This window comes from Mus caroli, unplaced genomic scaffold (genome assembly GCF_978045245.1).
Source record: "Mus caroli unplaced genomic scaffold, Mus_caroli_1 scaffold_18, whole genome shotgun sequence".
Taxonomy (NCBI): domain Eukaryota; kingdom Metazoa; phylum Chordata; class Mammalia; order Rodentia; family Muridae; genus Mus; species Mus caroli.
This window is the reverse complement of record NW_028227273.1, coordinates 80,796,177-80,802,522: the sequence shown is the minus strand read 5'-3', so window position 1 is coordinate 80,802,522 and position 6,346 is coordinate 80,796,177. Positions and strand designations below refer to the sequence as shown.

General features: G+C 44.4%; 1 pseudogene; it reads right to left on the bottom strand.

The window, feature by feature from the left end:
* Positions 1–230: 230 nt before the first annotated feature.
* LOC147000542 (DNA-binding protein SATB1 pseudogene) lies at positions 231–2,702 on the bottom strand (annotated as a pseudogene).
* Between the last annotated feature and the right edge of the window lie 3,644 nt (positions 2,703–6,346).

The following is a 6,346-nucleotide window of genomic DNA, read 5'->3' as shown; positions in this document are numbered from 1 at the left end:
CTCTTTAAAATAAGGGCCAGTTTCCAAGACTAGTGTGCAGTGTTACAGAAGAATCATTAAAGAAAAGGCAATCACAATCACAGAACTTATAATGCTTATTTGAGGCTCCAGAATAATAATAATCAAAAGGAAAACTAATTTCTAGTATCATGCTGACAGGGTACAACCCCTGGGTGCAGTCCTTGAACACAAAGTCTACAAAACAATCCTTGATGCTTCACCTAGGGCTGCCAAGCAGTTTTGTAAAACACAGTAAAACCTTGAGTGCCTGCTGTCCTGTCCTTCCAACTTCCTTCCTGTTTGTGCAATTTTCTGAAGATTCATTGGCCAAACCATAAACAATGAAGGTTTGTTTGAGTGAACACAAGGTGGACTTCTCATGTTGTTAGGAAATACCAGTGGTGCGGCTGAAAATAATACTGTTCTCTCAGTCTTTCAAGTCGACATTAATGTCTGTGCTCCCTTCCACCGACAGCTCTTCCTCTAGTTACACTGAGAAAAGGGTGTTGGCATTTTTTTATCCTGGATGCTCTCTTCCAAATCCTTAAGCAACTCCTCATCTTTGTACTCGGCCACATCCACCTCCAAGCCAGAGTGGTCCTTCAGCTTGCTGTGGTGCTTAAGGTAGTACTGCTGGTTCTGAAAGAACTTGATGATGGTGTACTTCGGGAGGTCCAGCTGTGCAGACAGAGTCTGGATGGCCTCTTCATCTGGGTACAGGCCCACATCTTGGATGAAACTCTGAAGGATCCCCAGGGCTTCCACGGAAATTTTGGTTCGTGGCCTGGTCTTCTGCCGGTTTTCCTCATCGGCCTCAACAGAGGAGGCCATGGTGGGCTGCTGTTGGGGGAGCCTGGGGCCTGCCCGGGGCTGTGGCTGTGGCCGTGGCTGTGGCCGTGGCCGTGGCTGTGGCTATGGCTGTGGCTGTGGATGAGGTGGCTGCTGCTGCTGCTGCTGCTGCTGCTGCTGCTGCTGCTGCTGCTGCTGCTGCTGCTACTGCTGCTGCTGCTGCTGTTGCTGCTGCTGAATCTGTTCTGCTGGAACATGGATGATGTGGGGAGGTCTGTTGCCATGGTGATACACAGCATTACTCTCCTGCTCATAGATGGCTTTGCGTTAAGGCTGGGGCAGACTGAGGAATCTTCGGATCATTTACAGGTTCTCTCACAGGGTCCTGTTTTCTGGAGAAGGGTCTTCTCTTCAGCGCAACAGCTCACACAGCCATCTCTGGCTTTTTGTGGTGGCAACCTTTGCAAACAGTGCTTGTTCTCTGGCTTCCCATTTCTCTCAGTGGCAAGGGTAGCTGTTTTCACCTGGGAAAGGCGGGTGGGTGGTGTGCTCAGCAGCTGGGCAGGACCCATGGCTGAGGCTGCTTTCAAGCTCCTTTCCCTCTCATCCTGGTATATCTGGTCTCTTTCGGCTTCCAGCAACTGTAAGAAATTCTGCATAGTCCGAAGGTTTACCAGCAGAGACTGGGATGCAGTCTTGGGGTCCTCTTCCTTTCGAAGGATTTCTGAAAGCAATCCCTGAGTTCGGATAAAAACCATGCATGCAAATACTGCCTGTGAGACTCGCACCACGGGTAGATTTCAGAAGAGACCTCCGTGTTCCTGGAAACTTGCTGCTCCAAAGGCTTGTTCATAGACCTACTGACAGGGGGAGGGTGTTTAAAGTACTGTTGGATTAAGGACTGACTGCTGGGCTAAGAGTCTGTTCACTGCACACGGCTGGTGCAGCAACTGAGCCATCACCAGCTGTTGGTTGACCACCTGAGGACTGATTGGTGTTGACACAAGCCCCGGGTACAGATTCGAAAGAGGGGTCCAGACAGAGGACTGACTGCCATGGGAGAGCTGCGCAGAGGAAGGAGGCTGCTCAGCTGTGTTTCCCGGGACAGGCTGCTGGCCAAAATTGACGTGGTTGGCACCTTCCTGGGATAGATCCATCTCAGCCCTCATATCCTTTGTCTTCTTGAAATGTTTGTCCCACCTTCCAAAGGCTTGACAATTTCTGCTGAGACATTTGCATAGTACCTGCTGTTCACCATGGAGATCATGCTCTGTGAAAGGGGGCACTCCTTGGCAAACGCACTCTGGTTCATAGCTTTCAATAAGTCCTTTAGAGCATTCTCTACTTTGGTGTGTGACCATTGTTCAGGAGGCAAGTCTTCTAGTTTAGGGCAACTGTGTACCTGGATTTTGACGGTGACCACATGATACACATCTTGAAGCATGTCTGCCACCGTGGTATCAGGGGTATCTGTCACATACGACACTGGAACTGGATTCCACTTCCCAGCCTGGATGTGCCCTTTGGCTTGGGCAGCAGAGCTGTGTGAGTAGCCTAGAGACAGACAGCAAGGCCATCTCTATCAGCTGGTTGAAAAGCATATCCTTTCTCACCAACACAAATTCTGTTTGCTCCTCCTTGCAATCATACTCAATGGTGTTTTCATAATGTTGCAGCACACAGAAAACTGGGAACCTGGTTCCTTTCATAAGGTTGGTTTTCATGAGATGGCCCGAGTGTTTTAAAGGCACTCCCTGCATCTTTCCACCTGTGCTTCCAAGCCTTCCTCTTCCTAGTGGGCTCCGGTTCTGCTCCAGGCGGGCAATCTTGGTGGGTGGACCCTTCGGATCACTCCCATTGTTAGACATTTCTGAATGTTCTTTCCCCTGAGTTGTCTCTCTCAAATGATCCATACTCAGTCACTGCCTTACAGCTCACCTGCCAGAATCAGGCGTGGAACCAGGCCAGTGCGGGCCAGCAGTGAGGGCCTAGGCCAGGTCGGCTCCCCGGGGGGGTTTGCTGGTCTGCAGAATTCCCAGGCAGTGGCTGCAGCTGCTGCCACCTCCCTGCCTCAGAGCTGGCAGCTGCTGTGGCATTGAACATTTCTTTAGATGCTTCTTAGCCATTCAATTTTCATCAGTTGAAAAGTCTTTGTTTAGCTATGTACCCAATTTTAATAGGGCTATTTGGTTCTCTGCAGTCTAACTTCTTGAGTTCTCTGTATATATTGGATATTAGCCCTCTATCAGATGTAGGGTTGGTAAAGATCTTTTCCCAATCTATTGGTTGCCTTTTTATCCTATTGAGAGTGTCATTTGCAGACACTCTGCAATTTTATGAGGTCCCATTTGTCGATTCTTGATTCTATAGCATAAGCCGTCGGTGTTCTCATCAGGAATTTCTCCCCTGTGTCCATGTGTTCCAGGTTCTTCCCCACTTTGTCCTCTATAAGTTTCAGTGTATCTGGTTTTATGTGGAGGTCCACTTGGACTTTAGAAGGAAATAAGAATGGGTCGATTTGCATTTTTCTACATGCTGACCAACAGTTGAATGAGCACCATTTGTTAAAAATGCAGTCTTTTGTTCCACTGGATGATTTTAGCTCCTTTGTCAAAGATCAAGTGACCTTAGGTCTGTGGATTCATTTCTGGATCTTCAATTCTATTCCATTGATCTACCTGCTCTGTAGTACATCTTTACGTGTCTTATGTCTCCAGGGTTCCCTTCAGAAGGATACCAATGACATTAAAAGAGAACCCACCCTTAAGTCTTCCTTGAATTGATCACCTTGAGGGCACTGTCTTCAAGTGTCACCTGCTGAGAGACCTGAACTTAATACTTCACCATATGAATCAGGTTACACCATAACCAAAAAAGGCACTGGAAAGAGACTTCTAGAGTCAGAGCAAAGAGGACAGACAGAACTTTCTCACAGAGCCCCATTCTAATTGTATCAGACTTTGGACATGCTTGCAACCCAGGTCTTTCCTGCGCTGCTGTACAGCATTGTTCTAGTGGTATAGCCCAGTTTTTTGGGAAGAAAATTGAACAATGTAGTCTACTTGAAGTTGGAACCATATTATAAGTAGAAAGGACCCTAAAGAATATGCTAAAACCTTTGCAACAAATAGTGAGTGAAACAAGACCAATGAATACAAGCTCTGTCAGCAGAAATAAAGCCTTTCTGTATCCTAGCAATAAACAAAGGTAAAATTAGGGGGGAAATCTCAGGTAGACCACCATCTTTCAAAAAGGATAAAAATTATTTTGTGATTTGAGAAAACACATCCTAAACTTATAACTACAACTGGTATTATTGTTTAAAACCTAGAAATTAAGAAAATTTCATCAAAATATGACAGAGATTTTCATAATGAACTAAATATGTTTAGCAATTAGCACTTTTTAACTCCTAGGTATTGGTTTACCAATATTATTGTTATTCTTACTAATTATTATTATTATTATTATTATTTTACTAGTCAATTAAGCAAACTTTTATGAAGCTTACATTGTGGTACAGAAATACATTTCAGCTGATTAAAAGTCCAACACCAACAAAGAGAAATTATGGCACCAAACTTCCCCACCTGTAATTAGACTAGATCACTAGTTTACCTACAGTTGTTCTAGGCTTTGTTCCACACAAACCTATGCAATTCTCAACATTAGGATTCTTAATTTCAAATAAGGAAATCAGACCTCAAGCCAAAATCTACTGGGTTACGAAATCCAGTTAAATAAGCACTGGCCCTCCAAATAGCAATTCAAAATAGGTGCTGTGCTCATTACAGAATTGGACAGATTAAGCTGACCGAAAGCTTCCACAGAGAATCCTTCAATCAGCACCTTGTAGAAAGAGTCTAGACAGTGTTTCAACCACTGGATCTCAAACCAAGTAGATTCTGTTTAGAAACGCTAAAAAAGTGTTTCCTTATAAATAAGGAAGGATTACTTTCTTACTTTTTCTAGGGCGTGGTTTCCGTCCTTGTATTGGTTTTTTTCTGTTATTATCCTTTGAAGGGCTGGATTCATGGAAAGATAATGTGTGAATTTGTTTTTGTCGTGGAAAACTTTGGTTTCTCCATCTATGGTAATTGAGAGTTTGGCTGGGTATAGTAACCTGGGCTTGCATTTGTGTTCTCTTTGGGTCTGTATAACATCTGTCCAGGATCTTCTGGCTTTCATAGTCTCTGGTGAAAAGTCTGGTGTAATTCCGATAGGCCTGCATTTATATGTTACTTGACATTTTTCCCTTACTGCTTTTAATATTCTATTTGTATTTAGTGCATTTGTTGTTCTGATTATTATGTGTCGTGAGGAATTTCTTTTCTGGTCCAGTCTATTTGGAGTTCTGTAGGCTTCTTGTATGATCATGGGCATCTCTTTCTTTAGGTTTGGGAAGTTTTCTTCTATAATTTTGTTGAAGATATTTGCTGGCCCTTTAAGTTGAAAATCTTCATTCTCATCTACTCCTATTATCTATAGGTTTGGTCTTCTCATTTTGTCCTGGGTTTCATGGATGTTTTGAGTTAGGATCTTTTTGCATTTTTTATTTTCTTTGATTGTTGTGCCGATGTTTTCTATGGAATCTTCTGCACCTGAGATTCTCTCTTCCATCTCTTGTATTCTGTTGCTGAAGCTTGCATCTATGGTTCCAGATTTCTTTCCTAGGTTTTCTATCTCCAGCATTGCCTCACTTTGGGTTTTCTTTATTGTATCTACTTCCCTTTTTAGGTCTTGGATGGTTTTATTCAATTCCATCACCTGTTTGGTCGCATTTTCTTGCAATTCCTTAAGGGATTTTTGTGCTTCCTCTTTAAGGTCTTCTACCTGTTTAGCAGCATTCTCCTGCATTTCTTTAAGTGTGTTATTAAAGTCCTTCTTGATGTCTTCTACCATCATCATGAGATATGCTTTTAAATCCGGGTCTAGCTTTTCAGGTGTGTTGGGGTGCTCAGGACTGGTTTGGGTGGGAGTACTGCATTCTGATGATGGTGAGTGGTCTTGGTTTCTGTTAGTAAGATACTTACGTTTGCCTTTCGCCATCTGGTAATCTCTGGAGTTTGTTGTTGTAGTTGTCTCTGGTTAGATCTTGTTCCTCAGGTGTTTATGTTAGCCTCTATCAGCAGATATGGGAGACTAGCTCTCTCCTGAGTTTCAGTGTTCATAGTACTCTCTGCAGGTAAGCTCTCCTCCTGCAGGGAAGGTGCCTAGATATCTGGTGTTCGAAAATGCCTCCTGGTAGAAGTTGTGATCCACTCACAGAGGTCTTAAGATAACGTGTATACCTTGCAGGTGTCCACAGACTCCATGCCCAAGCTACCCGGTGCTGACAGGGACCGGAAGGGGCTTGTGCCTCTGATCAGGCCGGGTTTTCTGCTTCCCTAATTAATGCAGTCTCAGGTCCCGTGCGGTTGGATTGGAGCAGCAGCTGTGTTCCACTCACCAGAGTTCTAAAGATCCCATGGTGGGTCTTGTGGGTAGCTTGTGGGTGTCAGCAGACTCCATGCCCAAGCTACCCCAGAGATTGTGAGGATGCAAGGGCTTCTTTTCT